Here is a 22,685-nt window from a genome sequence, read left to right on the forward strand (position 1 = left end):
GTGAATACCTGTAAATACCACATTAATGCAATAAATGCTCAAAATTATGTCCGTCAACCTCATTGCACTTGGCAATACGTGTAATGACATTTCTCTCAACAGCGAGTATTTCCATAATGTTCGCACATGCATTGACAATGCTCTGACGTGTGTTGTCAGGCGTTGTCGGTGTATCACGATAACAAATATCCTTCAACGTACTCCACAGCAAGAAATCCAGGGACGTCAGATCCGGTGAACGTGCGGGCCATGGTATGGTGCTTCGACGACGAATCCACCTGTCATGAAATATGCTATTCAATACCGCTTCAACCACACGCGAGCTAAGTGCCGGACATCCATCGTGTTGGAAGTACGTCGCCATTCTGTCATGCAGTGAAATATCTTGTAGCAACATCGGAAGAACATTACGTAAGAAATCAGCATAAATTGCACCATTTAGATTGCCATCGATAAAATGGGGCCAATTATTCTTCCTGCCATAATGCCGCGCCACACATTAACCCGCCAAGGTCGCTGATTTTCCACTTGTCGCAGCCATCGTGGATTTTCCGTTGCCCAATAGTACATATTATGCGGGTTTACGCTACCACTGTTGGTGAATGACGCTTCGTCGCTAAATAGAACGCGTGCAAGAAATCTGTCATAGTCCCGTAATTTCTTTTGTGCCCAGTGGCAGAACTGTACACGACGTTAAAAGTCGTCGCCATGCAATTCCTGGTGCATAGAAATATGGTACGGGTGCAATCGATGTAGATGCAGCATTCTCAACACCGACGTTTTTGAGATTCCCGATTCTCGCGCAGTTTGTCTGCTACTGATTTGCGGATTAGCCGCGACAGCAGCTAAAACACCTACTTGGGTATCATCATTTGTTGCAGGTCGTGGTTGACGTTTCACATGTGGCTGAACACTTCCTGTTTCTTTAAATATCGTAACTATCCGGCGAACGGTCCGGACACTTGAACGATGTCCCGGATACCGAGCAGCATACATAGAACACGCCCGTTGGGCATTTTGATCACAATAGCCATACATCAACACGATATCGACCTTTTCCGCAATTGGTAAACAGTCCATTTTAACACGGGTAATGTATCACGAAGCAAATAACGTCCGCACTGGTGGAATGTTACGTGATACCACGTACTTACACGTTTGTGACTATTAGAGCGCCATCTATCACAAAGCGAAAAAGGTGGTACAACTAAAACATACATATTTCTTCACGTACTACCGAGTATGTAATAAAAATGAGGGCTCCTATTTTAAAAAAATCCAGTTGATTTCCGTTTGACCTATGGCAGCGCCATCTAGCGGGCCAACCATAGCGCCATCTGATTTCCCCCTTCAAGGTAGACAAGTTTCGTTCTTTTTTTAGTTTTTTCGTTTGACGCTTATTTGGTGAGATATTTGGCCCGGTCACTATCAATGGACCATCCTGTATATATATATGATAGAAGTGGCAGACAAACCTTTAACCTTCTAAAGCAAATGCATTGTACTTCATTGCTACGTCACTTCGTGAGAATATTTCCAGACTAAGTTTGGTGGCATTCTGCAATAGAACGGATGTCTCGTGACGACAACGAGAAAATACCATATAGACCAAGTGGGGGCAAGTCCTGCACATTTACTAGATCTACGACACACGGCAAGGAGGACAGCATTGTTTCAACAATGCTGTACCGGTTTTTTCTGCCATGCGCTTGTTGCTCGTTACTATTGGCATTGTTATTAAAATAGCACTGATCACTATCCGCACTTCCTATAATATCGCGGTATTTGAAACCAGTGCAAGTTCCACGAATAATTATTCCTTTTCGGCTTCAACCGGTCTGTTTTTCCCAACCCTTAGAGCAGTGTGATTGTTGTGTTCTTGTTCATTATTTCCAGCCGTTCAATCTCGTAAGTCGGTAAATCTGTCGTTTCTGACAAATTGTGGACCTTGGCACGATGTACCGTCGCAGATCGCCGTCGCCATTACGGGAATCACTGAAGGCGGAAAGAGGCTTACGCCGAACTTCTTTCCCTAGCGAAGCGCTAATAGACCCAACATAAAGGGAGCCCACAATGCCTGCTGCCCTCCCCCCTTACTGCTGATTAGTGAGGCGGAGGCGTTCTAGCAATATTCGCCAAGCGATCGTTAATATCAGCGGAGGCATTCTCATTATGAAGTAGACGTCCATTGTGGATGGAAACCGACCGCTCCTCCGGTGTTAAAATTAGATGGCGGAAGTGAGTGATTTAATTTCATCTCCTTCCAGAATATTTACCAGTACTTATCGAGGATACTGCAGGAAGTAAATAACCGCAGTGATTGAAACGGGAACTTTAGTTTGATAAACAAAAATGAGTAGATGGAGTTTATCAGGAAGTGCGGAAGAATGAGTCGTGCTAAAGATTATTTCGTTTATTTATCCATTTATTTATCTTTATTAGAAGTATAGTACTCTCCCCCCCCCTCCCTCCACCCCCCTTGAACCATGGACAGTTTGAATTACGTAGAAACGTTGCAACACATGAGGAAATGCTGACCCTACGACTTCTCTTAGAAGGTGGATTAAGGAAAGAGAAACCTACGTTTCTAGCATTTGTAGACTTAGAAAAAGCTTTTAATGATGTTGACTAGAATACTCTCGTTCAAATTCTGACGGTGGCAGGGGTAAAATACAGGGAGAGAAAGGCTATTTACAGTTTGTACAGAAACCAGATGGCAGTTATAAAGAGTCGAGGGGCATGAAAGGGAAGCAGTGGTTGGGAAGGGAGTGAGACAGGGTTGTAGCCTCTCCCCGATGTTATTCAATCTGTATATTGAGCAAGCAGTAAAGGAAACAAAAGAAAAACTCGGAGTAGGTATTACAATTCATGGAGAAGAAGTAAAAACTTTGAGGTTCGCCGATGACATTGTAATTCTGTCAGAGACAGCAAAGGACTTGGAAGAGCAGTTGAACGGAATGGACAGTGTCTTGAAAGGAGGATATAAGATGAACATCATCAAAAGCAAAACGAGGATAATGGAATGTAATAGAGTTAACTCGGGTGATGTTGAGGGTATTAGATTAGGAAATGAGACACTTAAAGCAGTAAAGGAGTTTTGCTATTTGGGGAGCAAAATAACTGATGATGGTCGAAGTAGAGAGGATATAAAATGTAGACTGGCAATGGCAAGGAAATCGTTTCTGAAGAAGAGAAATTTGTTAACATCGAGTATAGATTTAAGTGTCAGGAAGTCGTTTCTGAAAGTATTTGTATGGAGTGTAGCCATGTATGGAAGTGAAACATGGACGATAAATAGTTTGGACAAGAAGAGAATAGAAGCTTTCGAAATGTGGTGCTGCAGAAGAATGCTGAAGATAAGGTGGGTAGATCAAGTAACTAATGAGGAGGTACTGAACAGAATTGGGGAGAAGAGGAGCTTGTGGCACAACTTGACTAGAAGAAGGGACCGGTTGGTAGGACATGTTCTGAGGCATGAAGGTATCACAAATTTAGCGTTGGAGGGCAGCGTGGAGGGTAAAAACCGTAGAGGGAGACCAAGAGATGAATACACTAAGCAGATTCAGAAGAATGTAGGTTGCAGTAGGTACTGGGAGGTGAAGCTTGCGTAGAGTAGAGTGGCATGGGTGAGCTACATCAAACCACTCTCTGGACTGAAGACCACAATAACAACAACAGTACTGTCACTTTCATACCTACAAGCATTCCACATAAGTTCCATTACAATCATAACCACAAGAGAATTATGGTCGGTCTTACATTTAATGGCCACTGATCTGCCGAAAGTCATGGGATAGATGTATGCACATATACAGACGGTGGTAGTATGCGTACATAGGGTATAATAGCGCAGTGCATTGGTGGAGCTGTCATTTGTACTCAGGCGATTCAAGTCAAAGTTCAAGACGTGTAACGGCCGCACGACGGGGATTAACAAACTTCGAACGCGGAATGGTACTTGGAACTATAGGCATGAGACAGAATTTCGGAAATCGTTACAGAGTTCAATATTCTGAGATCCGCAGTGTCGAAAGTGTGTCGTGAGTACCAAATCCGAGGCATGACTTCCCACCACGGACAACGCAGTGGCCGACTGTCTTCACTTAACGACCGACAGCAGCACCGTTTACATCGAGGTGTCAGTGCTAACAGACAAGCAACACTGCTTGAAATAATTGACTAAAACATTGTGGGACGTACGACGAACGTATCCGTTAGGACAGTGCCTTGAAATTTGGTGTTGATGGGCTGTGGCAGCACGACATCGTCCTGCAGCACCTCTCCTGGACTCGTGACCGTATCAGTCGAATCCTAGACGACTGGTAAACCGTAGCCTGGTCAGCTGAAACCCGATTTCCGTTGGTAACATCTGATGGCTGTATTCGAGTGTGGTGCAGAAACGACGAAGCCGTCGTCCCAAGCTGTCAACAAAACCGGTATGCAAACTGGTGGTGGCTCCAGAAGGGTGTGGGCTGTGTTTAAATGGAATGGACTGGGTGCTCTGGTACAATTGAACCGATCGTTGACTGGAGATGGTTACGCTGGGCTACTTGGGGACCATTTGTAGCCATTCATGAACTTCATTTTGCCAAACGACGCTGGAATTATCACTGGGTTACAACTGTTCGTGATCGTTGGAAGGGGAGGTTTACTATCTTTGGCACGAAAACAGAATGTTCCTTGAGAATTTTTTTCTCTGCATGTGTTATAGATATCAAAGTCAAATTCGCTCAAAATGTTTATTGATATTTTCTCTACAAACTGGATTTGTTTTGACCGGAAATGTTGAAGAGCAAAGGCGGAAGTGCCGTGGGGACGAAACAAAATTTCGATGTATACCTCCAAGCGCGGTATGTCACAGGTCAGCCGGATCGTCTGAAATCAAAATTGAGTTGACGTTAGCGAAGTATATAAGATTCTTTAGGAGTTGTATGTCGCTTGAGTTATTTGGACCATAGGAAACAAAATGGCAGGCATTTGATAGAAAAGGACCTTCTCATTGTTTTTTCGACTTCGCCGGCCAAGTAAAAATATTTATAGTTCATGGATCGGAATAAAAGTGGATCAACTCCTAGACAATTTTGTTAGCTTTGTCGGAAACAATTAATCATGCCAATCGGTTCAGTAGATTGAAGTTACTATACCGCGCGTTAAAAAAAAAGTCATTTCGAGGAAAACGCGTTTGAAATTTTGACTACATATAAATGCAATATTATGCAACGTAGGTTCAATCTGCTATTCTGGTTCCATAAACTAGTCCTTCATCTTCCTCATAGAGGGCGTTCTGCTCGATCTGGGCCATCCTGCGCTGTTCCAGAGTCGCTCGTACGGCCGGTGACAAGCGGTTTTCGGCCGCTCGAATCCGGTGGTCGTCCGAATGCTTGGCGAACTGCGTCGAATAGAGTCCCAGGGTGACGTCCGTCGATGTCATGGTCCTCAGATTTTCTGAATACCCTTCGTTGAAGCTGCTCACTGCCAGGAAAGTCTCAATCTCCACAGCCTTCGCACCAGAATGGAAATGCTTTAGGGCTAACTTCCAAACACACGCGTTCAAACTTTCATTTGAATTTAGTGTGTTTCCTCCCAAGCACCGGTACAATAACTCGTCCTCCGAAAGAAAAAAACGGCTGCGTGAAAAAGGCCGATTTCAGGCAGGTGCATTTTTTCTTCAACCGCGAATAACTAACATTTCCGTTCCGTATTCGGAAAAACCGTTTCAGGGTTGGATTCTAAACACTTTTGTGGATCGAAAGATGCAATTTAACAAAAAAACCAATTTTTTGAACCAAAAGATGGTAATTTTAAAACGTTTTTCCTCTTCCTGCCTAACTGTAACGCGAGTAAGTGCCTTTGGAATCCCGACAACAGGACATTGTACTCGCGTCAATAATAGCGACATATTTAATGTCATTTACGCCCCGAAATAGGATTCCTCGTCATCTATATAACGTTGACTAGTTTATCACTAAAACGGTAATAATAACTAAAACCAGCCGTTAAATGATGAATTTGCTTAACGTATTGCAAACACATTACTTACTAAGGTAATATATGTTAAATGAGGAGTGAATCACAAAAAACTTGCATACAATTCAGTTCGTGAATTCAAGTTATCGAAAGGAGATCTTCAGCATACGATAGTAGGCAGAAGGAGCAAAATAGGTATTTTAGTTGCAGTGGGGTCCCCAGCTATGACACACATCTTGAATACCAGCGCCTTCTTTAAACGTCGTATGATAAGTTACGCTTCCTAGAACTGACAAGTTAAAGAATCGATCAGTTGATCAGGTGCATACTTAAGGTACCATTAAATATCCCTCATACAGGGACACTCTGACGCAAAACTAGCCAGACACATGAAACGTAGTCGCTCGTGCAAATGGATACTTGTTTGTCCAATCATTTGTCTTGAAGTATGTGTCTTACATTGATATACATGTGTAGTTACGTCCACTGACGTATGTGGATACTATCTGCGAAATTTATTGAGAATAGTTAATGGCACAGGACTATTATCTTATTTATATTGCATTGTTTATGGTGTCTTATCTGCTCAACTGTGATAGGTGGTTTATTGTTACCCACGGAGCGATTGTTGCCTAACAATAACGGAGATGTGTACCAAGATTGTTTGAAATCAGCCCAGTGATATGGGAGGAGACGTGGAACATACACACACACGTGCAACCATGTACAATGTGTGTGGATTATGCTTTACCCGACCTGCAGTAAAAGAAAAATTTTCAAGTCGTTTTCCCTACTGCAGTATGCCTAATCTGTGTAAATGTATCAGGCAGCTCGTTACACTTGACATTGAACATTTCTACATTTGACTGCGTGAATAAGGTGCCCGTGTATGGTTCGTTTAGCAGTAGAATTCCCTAATGCAATTTGCGGTTTATGCACAACATCACTGTTAGTAAGACGCATGGTGGAAGATTTAATTTTGTTATCATTTAGTTTGGTCGCCATACATTTAAAAAAATGACATAGAGTTTCCCAAACCTGAGTGAGAGCCGTTTCTGAAGACGTAAAATCATCAGAAATCAGTTGCTGTTGTATCACCCATTTCCAAAATATCTTGGTGTGACCCTGGATCGCACCCTCACATTTAGAAAACATCTAATTGAAACAGCCCCGCAAATGAGAAACAACATACTAGACAAACTCTCAGGGACGAGTTCTGGAGCTAAAGTGTCAGTTCTGAAAACAACTGTCCTCTCGAATTTTGTTGCTGTCCAACATAGGTCAATAGTGCTCATAAATGGTTTAAACGGCTCTGAGCACTATGGGACTTAACTGCTGTGGTCATCAGTCCCCTAGAACATAGACCTACTTACACTTAACTAACCTAAGGACATCACACACATCCATGCCAGAGGCAGGATTCGAACCTGCGACCGTAGCGGTCGCGCGGCTCCAGACTGTAGCGAGTGCTCATACAGACATGGTTGATATATAGCTAAATGTGACAATGAGACATGTTTTTGGTACAATAAATACCACACCCACAGAACGGCTGCATGTTCTGTCTAATATGAACCACCAAAGATACGTCAAGCTGATTTGAAATAGTAATGGGAGAAATGTTCCAAAAATCCCGAGGTGCCACTACACCAGGACTATGATACTACTCAAAGGCAACGATCTAAGTCTAGGAAACATTTCTGGAGACTTGGTTAAAGTCTCACTTCTGGAAGATTCCATCTAGAAAGAGCATGGCAGGATGAGTGGTTTGCAGCCAGTCCTGACCCTGAAGGTCTCATTGCTGATCCTACACGAGCCCCTCCTGGATTCCACCACCCTAAATCGCATACGCCCCGAGCACAAAAGATGCCAGGACTTGAAGCACAAGTGGGAAACAGCTGAAAGTTCCAAATGTGACTGTGGACATCAGTGACAAACAACACACCACCCAGTCACAGGCTGTCTTCTACGGAAAACACTGGAAATATGTCCAGCACACGTGACGTATCTGAGGATACAGTCTGCTGAATGGAAACTTCAGATATACCCCTATAACCAACTACTTGCAAATATTAAAAAATTATTCTATATATTACATTCTTAAACTTAGATTATCTACTCTGTTTCTGAAAATTACGTTTTTTTTCTTTTATGTGAAATTCATCCTAATACTTTTTTAGATGTAGTCTATTCACATGGATACTATTGGCTTATCGACGTAATCTAAAAATTTTCCTAGTCAGGAATGAATGTACTTATCTGTAATTTATGTACCGGGTGATCAAAAAGTCAGTATAAATTTGAAAACTTAATAAACCACGGAATACTGTAGATAGAGAGGTAAACATTGACACACATGCTTGGAATGTCATGGGGTTTTATTAGACCAAAGAAAAAAACAAATGTCCGACGGCTGGCGCTGGACAGCAAAACTGCTGCCGTGACGGGTGAGAGGTACGCCGATATGTTACAGAATCGCATCATCCCCAGCCTGGCTGATAAACACCTGCTGGAACGTACGACGTTTATGCAGGATGGCACGCCACCCCATATTGCTAGACGCGTGAAAGATCTCTTGCGGGCGTCGTTTGGTGGTGGTCGTGTGCTCAGCCGCCACTTTCGTCGTGCTTGGCCTCCCAGGTCCCCAGACCTCAATCCGTGCGATTACTGGCTTTGGGGTTACCTGAAGTCGTAAATGTATCGTGATCAACCGACATCCGACGCCAATGCCTCACCATAACTCCGGACATGCTTTACAGTGATGTTCACAACATTATTCCTCGACTACAGCTATTGTTGAGGAATGATGGTGGACATGTTGAGCATTTCCTGTAAAAAACATCATCTTTGCATTGTCTTACTTTGTTATGCTAATTATTGCTATTCTGATCAGATGAAGCGCCATATGTCGGACATTTTTTTAACTTTTGTATTCTTTTGGTTCTAGTAAAACTCCATGTCATTCCAAGCATGTGTGTCAATTTGTACCTCTCTATCTACATTATTCCGTGATTTATTCAGTTTTCAAATTTATACTGACTTTTTGATCACCCGGTATTATTGTATTACCATTAACACCATTACTGTTCAGTCTAAATGATGTATCCTTGATGTCGTACGAAATAAATAAAAATAGCTTTAGACTGCCTCCGTAAGACGGATCTAATGGTACCTCAAGTATGTACTCATCACCTAATTGGTTCTTCAATTTTTTAGTTCTGGAACCCGTAACTGTTCCTGTATATCTCGTTACACTAGAGTTTGGATACTTACGTATTTGCTCACTTAGCTGTTTTACACAGGGCTGGCACCTTTAGCGTCAAAGTATTCCTTAAAAGGACCTTCAATGGTAACTCAAATGTACGAGGGTTATCCACAAAGTACATTACGTTTTGGAATTAAAAATAAATAAAGGATTGCAAATTTTTTTATTATATACAGATGAAAGCCACACTTAAATACTACTTTTTTTACATAGGTGCGCCGGCCGCGGTGGTCTTGCGGTTCTAGGCGCTGCAGTCCGGAACCGCGGGACTGTTACGGTCGCGGGTTCGAATCTTGCCTCGGGCATGTATGTGTGTGATGTTCTTAGGTTGGTTAGGTTTAAGTAGTTCTAAGTTCTAGGGGACTGATGACCTAAGATGTTAAGTCCCATAGTGCTCAGAGCCATTCTACATAGTTGCCATTTAAATTAAGGCACTTATCGTAGCGATGGACGAGCTTGGAAATTCCTTCGTCGTAAAATTCGGCCGCCTGCGCCTTCAACCACGTGGTTACCTCTTCTTGAAGCTCTGTGTCGGCATCAAAACGCTGCATAGCCAACCACTTCTTCATTGCTGGGAATAAGTGGAAGTCGCTCGGTGCCAGGTCGGGACTGTACGGCGAATGGATGAGGAAACGACTCCCACTTAAAAGATTCGAGAACTTCACGAGTGGCATTTGCCGTGTGGGCCCGGGCGTTGTCGTGAATCAGCAAGGTCTTTGAGCCCAACTTTCCCCTGCGCTTGTTTTGTATTGCTCTTCTGAGGTTGTGCAGAGTTTGGAAACACCTTTGAGAGTTGATTGTAGTGCCTCTTTCCAGGAAATCCACAAGAATCACGCCTTTTCTGTCCCAAAAGAGGAGGTAACCACTTATTCCCAGCAATGAAGAAGTGGTTGGCTATGCAGCGTTTTGATGACGACGCACAGCTTCAAGAAGAGGTAACCACGTGGTTGAAGGCGCAGGCGGCCGAATTTTACGACGAAGGAATTTCCAAGCTCGCCCATCGCTACGATAAGTGCCTTAATTTAAATGGCAACTATGTAGAAAAGCAGTATTTAAGTGTGGCTTTCATCTTTATATAATAAAAAAAATTTCCAATACTTTATTTATTTTTAATTCCAAAACGTAATGTACTTTGTGGATAGCCCTCGTATACTGACCACCTAACTGGTTATTTAATTTTTAGTTTTGGAAAGCTTAACCATTACCATATATGTCGTTACCCTTGACTTTGTTCACGTATCCACTTGCTCGCTTGACTGTGTTGAACGTGTATGGCTCGTTTAGCGTCAGGCTGCCTCTCTTCCTCACGTGGCCCTAACAGCGTCTCTGTGCCTTGTCTGCCTCTTACACGAGACTCCAGAATCTTTTTTTAGATAGCTATGAAAGGCACCTCTGCGCCTTCCACGAGACCGGCACAGAGATTTTCTGCATAAAGACGCGATCCCGGCCGCTTCCTGGCAGAGACTTATCTCCGGCGAGCTGTGACGCACGCGGTGAGTGGCAGAGGGTTGGCTGCACCGTGGGCTCTGCGAATCGATGGCCGTGCGTCGGTCGCTGTACACGCTCCTGCACCCCCTCCTCCCACCCCTCCCACCCGCGCCTGCGCATCAGAGACGGGCGCCGCCGGCGTCGGCTGTCTGCGGGCGTCGCGACGCAGGCGTCATTTGCTGCTCCGACGGCAAGCGTCCACGTAGCCGCATCGCCCGCTCTCGCCTAGCAGACAGCAGGTAGGTGCGCTGCGGGCCGGCATAGATGCTAGGTGCTACCATTTACCCGCCTGCCATATGCGGACGGGAAAAGCCCGCCGATTAAAACCGATACCGGTGTTTTAGTTCTGAATAATCGGTATTTGTGTGCTCTCGGTTATAACAGATGATTTTACTAATAACTGGGTAAAGTACCGAAATACCAGTTATTAATTGCAGCAGTACTAAAATTTTATATTTTTAAATAAACGTTTCTTAAAGAATGAGTAATTTATATACGTAAACTTTGCATTGCTTAACAATATTGCTTTATTATAAAAAATGGAAAAACGGTCATCGCTATTTTAATAACAATGCCGACAGAAACGAGCAACAAACACATTGCATTAGAATTATTGAGACAATAATGTAGCTGTTACCATGTGGTGAGTACATGCAGTGTGCGGACTTGATCTTTGTGGTCTGTCGTCTTAGGATGTCAGTTGTATTGCAGAATGGCACCATCGCTAGTCCTGAAATATGAATGACGTACGCTGCTATATTTGCTATAAAAGATTAAGAACAGGAGCAGCCCAAATTTGTGAAATAATATAAGGAGAAAACTTAAAACTCAACACTTTATTCATATTTTGCTACAAAAGTAAAAAGTAGCTCATCAGCTGACAGTAGCTAAATAACAGGGATTTATGTGCTTGTAACCCTTAAGAACGTACCAATTAATAAGAAAAATATAGTTCTTCAACCGAAGCTTTCAGTCTTCAGCACTGACTATTCGTAATGTCCAAATAGTGGTGTCATTCCCGACTGCATCATGATTTTTAGCAGAGTTTCAAAATACTAGAATCAATAGGACAACACTGACAATTTTTTGTAGTATAAAACTACTTATCACTTTTCGAGAAAAGTTTCAAACGGTGGACAGACTAAGTTTTCTTTTATTTGCCTATTTAATTTAAAAATTTGATTTTATACATCTTAAAACTGAAGAAGTCAATATATTTCAATCTTCGATGTCTACGTCTAATACAGGAAATAACAGGAATAAAAAACCAAAAATCGGTTATTTTGAAAACCGGTAATGTTGAGCATTTTTAATAGTCCATTAAACTAGCATTGAAAAGAACACACATCACAGAAAAGCGGTTGTTTCAGCGATACTCGCCATCCCTATCTGCCACTCTCATGAGGCTAGGGATAGCGGTTATCCCCGAAACAATCGGTTTTCGGTTATATCGGTTTCTTCCACACCAGTTTAACCATTCTGTTAAAATCGCTCAAAAAATCGGTTTCTGAAATAATCGATTTTAGATTTCTTTATTCGTGTCATTTGCTGTAATAAACAGAAATCGAACCAAATATGAAAAGGTTTTGCTAGCTCAGTTTCAAGATACAAAGAATCAAAATAGTAAATTAAATAGGCAAAGCAAACAAACAGTTCGTCCATCATTCGCTGCTTTTCTCGATAAGTGATACGTGGTTGAATACTACAGCAAAATCATCAGTATTCTCCCATTAATTCTAATTTTTATACTCTGCTCAAAATGATGTTGTAATCGAGTATCAGGCACTATTCGGCCTTTGGGAACAGTCAGTGTTAAAGGGTGAAAACTGAGCATGTGTTTTTTATGTTCATTTGTCAATTTCCAAAGGTTACAAGCAGAAAAAGGTATATTATGTAGACATGATGAACAGAACAGCTACTTTCTATTTTTGTTGTAAACTGTGAATGGATTGTTAAGTTTCCCCCTTACGCAAGTTTGTTGTCTCTTCCCATTCTTTTCTTTGAAAGCAAATTGAGAATTCTACTTCGTTGATCCTGCACTTCATAACACACTTCCCGAGTAGGAATGGAGTCATTCTGTAATACAACTAATGTTCGACGACTACAGCGTGAAACTAACACGTAGACGAGATGGGGAAAGTGTTGCACACTGCATGTACAGGCGATTCATCCAAAAAGCCGTGCCATATGGTAACATGTACAGTATTGTCTCAGGAATGCTACACCAATTCTTGTGCTATATGTTGTCGCTCGTTTCCGTCGACGTTGTTAGTAAAATAGCACTGATCATTTTCTCATTTTCTATAATGACGCAATATTTCAAAGCCATGATAATTTTACGAATAAAAATTACTCGTGTTTAAAAAAAAAAGGTTTATTTAAAAGGCCAAAATTTTAGCATTACTGCTGTGGCTAACTGGCACTGCAATTTTTACACAGTATGACTAAAATATGAAAAACACGTGTTATAACGTAGACCAAATACCGAAAAATATCGGTTATTCAGAACTAAAATGCCATTATCAGTTTTAACCAGTCAGTTTTCCCAGTCACTACACGAGGTGACAGTTTCGACCGCTACCTGTTCTGAATTCCCGACTCTTATGGGGCTTCTCTTGTTCTTCCCTGTTCTATCACGACATCACAATCTGCCAATACGAATAAATTATTATAAGCCAGTTGCTCCGAGCGCAAGGCTCCAGAGACAGCAAGATTTTGTTATGTTTAGCTTAAGACTGTCATCATGTATGAAAAATATATTGTCGTGGGCGGTAGGTAAAGAGGAAATTTAATTTATTTCATAACATTTTTTAAAAATCTTGCTGAACTTTTCCGGTTTGTGGTTATGTACAATGCTAAAACACCAGAAATTTCTCCTTACTACTGACGCCATTGTTCGTAACAACGTTTTTTTCTAGAAAAATCAAATTTCACAACTACACATTTTATGTGAATACTGTTCACTGTTCATGAACATTTGTTTCGAAAACCGCAAGTCTGATAGCGAGGAGCTATTTGAGACGAAATGATTGTTACAAAGATTCGCAGACTAATTTATTGGTTTTGCTTGCGACTATAAAATCCACTTACTACATGTAAGTCCATAGACCAAGAATTTAGGCAAGAGATAAGAGTTCTAATCAATTACAGTTATTATAAGAGGGCCATCAAAAATTTTCTACTTGAGGATGTTTCTCCATTGTATATGCAACTTAGCACGACTCCGATGCGGGTATACAACCACGGATGTAGTAGGTGGGTAAGAGATTTGTATGGAATACGTATCTTCCCGATATGAATGCGGTAAATGCGGAAACGTGAACTAAGGCGACTTTATTACCAAATGTGCCCAAACAGGACCATCGTGCTACGAGGGTAATCCCAAAAGTAAGGCCTCCCACTTTTTTTTTTATAAGTACATAGACCTGTTCATTTCTACAATGGTTCACATCAGTTTACAGCTTGAACACTTAGCTATTTTCCGACGTAATCACCATTTCTGTCGATACATTTTTGCAGACGCTGTGGCAGTTTTTGTATGCTCATGTCATACCAGCTCGCCGCCATGCTGTTCAGAAAGTTATGAAACTCTTCTTTCACCTCGTCGTCGGAGTCGAATGGCTTTGCGGCCAAATGTTCTTTTAACCTAGGTTCAAAATGGTTCAAATGGCTCTGAGCACTATGGGACAACTTCTGAGGTCATCAGTCCCCTAGAACTTAGAACTACTTAAACCTAACCAACCTAAGGACATCACACACATCCATGCCCGAGGCAGGATTCGAACCTGCGACCGTAGCGGTCGCGCGGTTCCACACTGTAGCGCCTAGAACCGCTCGACCACTCCGGCCGGTTTTTAACCTAGGGAACAGGTGATAGACACTGGGTGCCAAGTCAGGACTATAGGGTGGGTGGGTGATTATGTTCCACTGAAACTGTTGCAGGAGAGCAACGGTTTGCCGAGCGATGTGTGGGCGAGCGTTGTCGTGGAGAATGTGCACGCCCTTGCTCAAGATTCCTCTTCTCCGGTTCTGAATTGCCCGTTTGGGTTTTTTAAGAGTCTCTCAGACCGGCAATTCAGAACCAGAGAAGAGGAATTTTGAGCAAGGGCGTACACCTTCTCCATGACAACGCTCGCCCACACGTCGCTCGCCAAACCGTTGCTCTCCTGTAACAGTTTGAGTGGAACATAATCACCCACCCACAACTATAGTCCCGACTTGGTGCCCAGTGACTATCACCTGTTCCCTAGGTTAAAAGAACATTTGGCCGCAAAGCGATTCAGCTCCAGTGACGAGGTGAAAGAAGAGGTTCAGAACTTTCAGAACAGCATGGCGGCGACCTGGTATGACATGGGCATACAAAAACTGCCACAGCGTCTACAAAAATGCATCGACAGAAATTGTGATTATGTCAAAAAATAGCTAAATGTTCAAGTTGTAAACTGATGTAAACCATTGTAGAAATAAACAGGTCTATGTACTTATTAAAAAAGTGGGAGGCATTACTTTGGGAATTACCCTCGTATTCTTCTTTTATTGGCTGCCGAAGGAGGAAATCAGATACACATTCATCACAGAATGAAGGATGTGTATGGGGCAGCACGTCTGTCGAAAATCACCGCTGTGGAATGGTGCGCCAAGTTCCATGCTGGCCGCGATACGCGTAAGTCTAACGTCCCCATATCGCAAATGTGTTAACTGAGAGGATACGTCAACTCAAGTGGGAGACATTCGAGCACCCGCCGTATAGTCCTGATCCTCTGTCCAGGCAGTTGTCACGCCTTCGATCCCTAAAAAAAGGCCTCGAAATGTCAACGATTACTGGCAGAGGACACGGTGTTTCACCAAATGGGTATCTTCAAGCTGGTGGATTTGTTGGATGATTGCCTCAAAGCTCGCGCCGGTTTTGCCTGGTTGACGCTCCCATTGTGAACTGTATGAGCTTGGAAGTGAAACTATGATTGCCCATTATAAACTTCGTTCTGCCTTGCGGCAGGTCTTGTCATGGGGGAAGTGATCCCAGTGGTGGTTTCCCATTGCCTTCCACTGGCGATGATGAAATGATAATGAGGACAACACAACACCCAGTCCCTGAATGGAGAAAATGTCCGAGCCAGCCGAGAACCGAACCCGGGCTCCTTGGCGTGACAAAAAAATGGCTCTGAGCACTATGGGACTTAACATCTATGGTCATCAGTCCCCTAGAACTTAGAACTACTTAAACCTAACTAACCTAAGGACAGCACACAACACCCAGTCATCACGAGGCAGAGAAAATAGCTAACCCCGCCGGGAATCGAACTTGGCGTGACAGATCGCTGTGCTGACCACTTAGCTATCGGGGCAGACATATATAAATAATTATAAATATTGAGTCCTATTAAATATGCAGTACTGATGTTTAAAGCGTACTTATCAGCTGTGGGCTACGTAAAAGCTAATTTTTTTCTTCTTGTGAGCATTTGTTTAGTGGTTGAAAATGCCTTAACGATGGCTCCCTATGTCTGGATGCAGAGAAGTTGTAAACCAAATTCGGCTACTTTACCACTGTTCGTAATCACTACTTATCATTCTAAAAAAAAAAAGAATACTTGGTGCTTCTAGCGCTGACGCCAACAAACCTATGTTCCCACTATCATGCGAATATTAACAAACTTTCAGCTGTGCAAGGAATCTCGTAATTTTCTGAGAGTAGGTAAGTAAGACAGAATGAGATTTTCACTCTGCAGTGGAGTGTGCGCTGATATGAAACTTCCTGGCAGATTAGAACTGTGTGCCGGACCGAGACTCGAACTCGGAACCGTTGCCTTTCGCAGGCAAGTGCAAGAGCACTTGCCCGCGAAAAGCACAGGTCCCAGTTCAAATCTCGGTCCAGCACACAGTTTTAATCTGCAAGGAAGTTTCAGGAGAAAAGTACTTTCTGGCCACCCTTGCCAAAAATTATTTAAAGGAAACCATACATTTACGACTACCAGACGTCATGGAATCGTCTGTGGGCCACAGAAATCACCATAGTAATTTTATCCCGTGGAGTCCCACAGGGCCCACTTCTTGGTCCCTTGCTTCTCTCGCTAGGTGTCAATGAAATTTCATCCATGCTTCATTCTTATAACTACCACTACCTCTGACGAAATCACATTGTATCTCAGTCCCAACCTTACGAACGTGGCTGCTGCAGTATCACGATGTGCATAAAACCTGGATCTTAAAGTAAACCAGAAGTAGTCACATCTCATCCTCAAATCGCACCGCAAGTTGATCGGCGGATACTTTCGTGAAGCAGTTGCTCAAGTACTATTTAATGGCATTCGATTACCATAAAACAGTGAACGATCTTAGCATAATCTTGGATGAGCATCCAGTTTGGGCAGATCAGACTGTTGAAACATGCGTGAAATTTCTCTTGCCTGCATGCAATCCAAAAATTTAGGAAAAGGTCACCTCAGATGAAACAAAAATTACAGCTGTTTTTGGTCGTGCCAAACATCCACTACTGTGATGTATGCCAGTACGGTATAAATACTGAACAATGCAGACGGCTCTAGGTACCCATGAATGATTGTGTAATACCGGTGTGTGGCATGGAGTTGTTTATCAGTCCTTTGTCAGCCTCTGCTCTGGTTGGATGTGAGCAGATAGGCCAAGAGATTTTCACACACTCTACTTACTTCATTGGTTTGATAGTCACTGCTGTCCTCAGGATGTATCCTCACCAATAATCAGTCTATAACGGCAGTACCAGATTAAATAGGATACGTTCAGATTTCGGCTCTACCTTTGTATAACACTAAATACAGGGTGTTAAAAAGAGGCAATCCCTATTTTGAGAGGTGATAGTATGGACAAAAACAGGAATGAAACGTCCAGTAAACATGGGCTCTGAAATACACTCCTGGAAATTGAAATAAGAACACCGTGAATTCATTGTCCCAGGAAGGGGAAACTTTATTGACACATTCCTGGGGTCAGATACATCACATGATCACACTGACAGAACCACAGGCACATAGACACAGGCAACAGAGCATGCACAATGTCGGCACTAGTACAGTGTATATCCACCTTTCGCAGCAATGCAGGCTGCTATTCTCCCATGGAGACGATCGTAGAGATGCTGGATGTAGTCCTGTGGAACGGCTTGCCATGCCATCTCCACCTGGCGCCTCAGTTGGACCAGCGTTCGTGCTGGACGTGCAGACCGCGTGAGACGACGCTTCATCCAGTCCCAAACATGCTCAATGGGGGACAGATCCGGAGATCTTGCTGGCCAGGATAGTTGACTTACACCTTCTAGAGCACGTTGGGTGGCACGGGATACATGCGGACGTGCATTGTCCTGTTGGAACAGCAAGTTCCCTTGCCGGTCTAGGAATGGTAGAACGATGGGTTCGATGACGGTTTGGATGTACCGTGCACTATTCAGTGTCCCCTCGACGATCACCAGTGGTGTACGGCCAGTGTAGGAGATCGCTCCCTACACCATGATGCCGGGTGTTGGCCCTGTGTGCCTCGGTCGTATGCAGTCCTGATTGTGGCGCTCACCTGCACGGCGCCAAACACGCATACGACCATCATTGGCACCGAGGCAGAAGCGACTCTCATCGCTGAAGACGACACGTCTCCATTCGTCCCTCCATTCACGCCTGTCGCGACACCACTGGAGGCGGGCTGCGCGATGTTGGGGCGTGAGCGGAAGACGGCCTAACGGTGTGCGGGACCGTAGCCCAGCTTCATGGAGACGGTTGCGAATGGTCCTCGCCGATACCCCAGGAGCAACAGTGTCCCTAATTTGCTGGGAAGTGGCGGTGCGGTCCCCTACGGCACTGCGTAGGATCCTACGGTGTTGGCGTGCATCCGTGCGTCGCTGCGGTCCGGTCCCAGGTCGACGGGCACGTGCTCCTTCCGCCGACCACTGGCGACAACATCGATGTACTGTGGAGACCTCACGCCCCACGTGTTGAGCAATTCGGCGGTACGTCCACCCGGCCTCCCGCATGCCCACTATACGCCCTCGCTCAAAGTCCGTCAACTGCACATACGGTTCACGTCCACGCTGTCGCGGCATGCTAACAGTGTTAAAGACTGCGATGGAGCTCCGTATGCCACGGCAAACTGGCTGACACTGACGGCGGCGGTGCACAAATGCTGCGCAGCTAGCGCCATTCGACGGCCAACACCGCGGTTCCTGGTGTGTCCGCTGTGCCGTGCGTGTGATCATTGCTTGTACAACCCTCTCGCAGTGTCCGGAGCAAGTATGGTGGGTCTGACGCACCGGTGTCAATGTGTTCTTTTTTCCATTTCCAGGAGTGTATATTGGGTAATTTCTTCCACCGTGTACAAACGCTAGTGATTGATCGATGAGAGGATATGGAACAAAAAAATCTCATGAATTTACGTCCGGAAATGCATGGTTTTCATGCTAGAGATCGTTTATTAAATCAAACACTGCTGGAGAGACTGCTGTTTAATACGCACTGTAAAGTGGTTCTCATGTGTGTCAACGCGTGCGCGCACCCGCCGTATCATGTTGTCTCTCACACGTTCACATCGGCCAGGCTTCATGTGAATAGTGTCAAAGGCAGCACGAATACGCTGCTCCACTGTCTCCACATCTGGAGTGGGCTGTGCAAACACCATACTTTTGAGATGACCCCATTGCCAGAAATCGCACGGATTCAGATCCGATGAACGAGCAAGCCATGCAACTTGATCGCCTCGTCCGATACATCGACCAGGAAAGACACAACTGAGATGCGTTGGGATGTTAACGGCGAAGTTGGCTGAAGGACTTACCATGTAACAGCTGCATAACTCTTCGAATCAACAATGGCCCTTCTTCCAGCAGAGGAGGCAAAGTCGCCCACAGGAAACGCCGACAGCTCCGGCGTGTTAGGCGACGTAGAAGGAAGACTGGTCCCAAAATACGGTCGCCAATTATCCCAGCCCACACATTCCGGCTTCACTGATGCTGATTATTCGATGTCACCATACCAAGGGGTTCTGCATATTATCCTACAGACGATTATTACCAAGTTGGGTATACTACTCCGAGTTAAAGCAGCCTCATCTGTGAATAGGATGGATGACACAAATCCCGGAGTGCATTGCTTCGTGAAGGAACCAGCGACAAAACTTCACCCCAATGTGGACAGTCTGTCACTAGTTAAACCTGCACACGCTATAAGTGGCAAGGGTAGTAACAATTCTCATGGAGAATGTTCCACACGATCGTCTGGCTTTCCCTGCACTTGCGGCTTAACTGCCTGGTACTGACACCGCGGTTGCCTTCCACAATGTTGATCAAATTTTCATCTACATGGTTACTCTGCAATTCACAAAAGTGCCTGGCATAGGGTTTCACCGAACCATTTCCATACTACTTCTCTACCATTCCACTCTCGAATGGCGCGTGGGAAAAAGGAACACCTAAATCTTTCCCTTCGAGCTCTGATTTCTCTTATTATGATGATCATCTCTCCCTACGCAGGTGGGTGTCAAAATATTTTCGCAGTCGGAAGAGAAAGTTAGTGATTGAAATTTCGTAAATAGACCTCGCCTCAAGGAAAACCGCATTTCTTTCAGTGTATGCCACCCCAACTGGCGTATCATATCAGTGACACTCCCACCCCTACTGCGCGATAACACGAAACGAGCTGCCCTTATTTGCACTTTTTCTATGTCCTCCGTCAATCCTACCTGGTAAGGGTCGCACACCGCGCAGAAGTATTCCAGCAGAGGATGGACAAGTGTAATGTAGATTGACCCTTTAGTGGGTTTGTCTCATCTTCTAAGTGTTCTGCCAGCAAAGTGTAGTCTTTGTTTCACCTTCACCACAATATTATCTATGTGGTCTTTCCAATTCAAGTTGCTCGTAATTGTAATTCCTAGGTATTTAGTCGAATTGATAGCCCTTAGAGTTGTGCGATTCGTCGTATACCCAAAATTTGTCGGAATTCTTTTAGTACCCATTTGGATTTCCTCGCACTTTTCTTTCTTTAGCACCAATTGCCACTTTTCGCACCACACAAATTCTCTCTAGATCATTTTGTAACTGCAATTGATCATCTGATGATTTTACTAGACGTTAAATTACAGCGTCATATGCAAACAATCTAAGCGGGCTGCTCAGATTATCACCTAGATCATTTATGTAAACCACGAACAGCCAGGAAGGGCCTAAGACACTACCTTCCGGAACGCCAGATACCACTTCTGTTCTACTCGATGGTTTACCATCTATCACTACGAACTGTGACCTCTCTGAGAGGAAATCACGAATCCAGTCACATGCAATTTGATTAATAGTCGCTTGTAAGGAACGGTATCAAAAGCCTTCTGGAAATCTAGGAATGTGGAATCGATCTGAGATCCCTTGTTGACAGCACTCATCACTTCATGGGAATAAAGAGCTAGCTGTGTCGCAAATGAACGATATTTTCTGAATCCGTGTTGATTATGTATCAATAAATCATTTTCTTCAAGGTGATTCATAATGTTTGAGTACAGTATATGCTCCAAAATCCTACTGCAAATTGAGGTCAGTGATATGGGTTTGTAATTCTATGGGTTACTCCTATTCCCTTTCTTGAATATTGGTGTGACCTGTGCTACTTTCCAGTCTTCTGGAGCAGACCTTTCGTCAAGTGAGCGGTTGTATATGATTGCTAAGAAAGGCGCTATTGTGTTTGCTTTCTCTGAAAGGAACCTGATTGGTATACCACCTGGAACGGAAGACGTGCCTTTATTAAGTTACTTGAGGTGTTTCGCAACACCTAAGACATCTACATTTATGTCACTCATGCTGACAGCTGTTCTGGTTTCGAATTCTGTAACATTTACGTCGTCTTATTTCGTGAAGGAATTACGGAAAACTGTGCTCCGAGTCTGGTGTCCGAAAATTTCGGGTATGTCCTTCATGAATTCCTGCTTCCTGAAACGACCCTGTCTCAGACAAACGGCGAAACACTGTTGCAAATATTGACTGCTGTGGAGGTTGTTGGCGGGGATAGGTCTCCTTATACATGCTGCCCGCCATTTGCCATTTGTTTTTCCGTACGTAAACGCCATGTCGGCAAGTTCTCGATTCGAATACGAAACCAACGTATACAACGCTGTATCATATTCACTATAAGGTGGGTTAGCGAAGAGAACCGCAACATTACCAATGACTACGGCAGGAGAGGGCGCTAGGGGATGACGTATGAGGAACAGTACCACCTTCTAGGAGAAAAGCATGCATACTGTAATTGCGGCTGTAACAAAGTATCGTTGAATAAATGGTCTCTACCAGGGAAACCATACATTTCCGGACGTAAGTTCATTAGGCCTTTTTTGTTCCGTATCTCCTCATCGATCAATCCCTAAGGTTCGTACACGGTGGAAAAAATCGTCCCTTATACCTTAAGAGCCATGGGCACTCGTTGAGTGGAAGAGATATACGAGGCGTGTTTATTAAGTAAGGTCCGTCTGAACATAAGTACACAACGCAAGGTTATTTCAAAAAAGTAAATTTATTTTCGGAAAGTACATACTTTTTCTCGACATAGTTGCCAAGTTTGTTGAAACACATATACCTCTCAACCAATTTTAAAATACACTCTTCATAAAAATTTTCCGCCTGCTCCGATAACAAAGAGTTCAGTTGCCAAGTTTGTTGAAACATGTATCATGCTTGTCAACCAATTTTAAAATACCCTCTTCATAAAAATTTTCCGCCTGCTCCGATAACCAAGAGTTCACTGTCGTTTTCACGACGTCGTCATCATTGTAACGGTTGCCGCTGAGGTGTTGTTTGAGGTGGAGGAACAGATGGTAGTCGCTCGGCGCAAGATCAGGACTGTAGCGTGGGTGGTCTAAAAGTTCCCAGCCAAAACTGTCCAATAAATCGCGGGTATGATCTGCAGTGTGAGGTCATGGAGAAAGACAATTCCCTTTGTCAGCATGCCGCGTCTTTTGTTTTGAATCG

Source organism: Schistocerca nitens, chromosome 12 (assembly GCF_023898315.1).
Source record: "Schistocerca nitens isolate TAMUIC-IGC-003100 chromosome 12, iqSchNite1.1, whole genome shotgun sequence".
NCBI classification, from domain to species: domain Eukaryota; kingdom Metazoa; phylum Arthropoda; class Insecta; order Orthoptera; family Acrididae; genus Schistocerca; species Schistocerca nitens.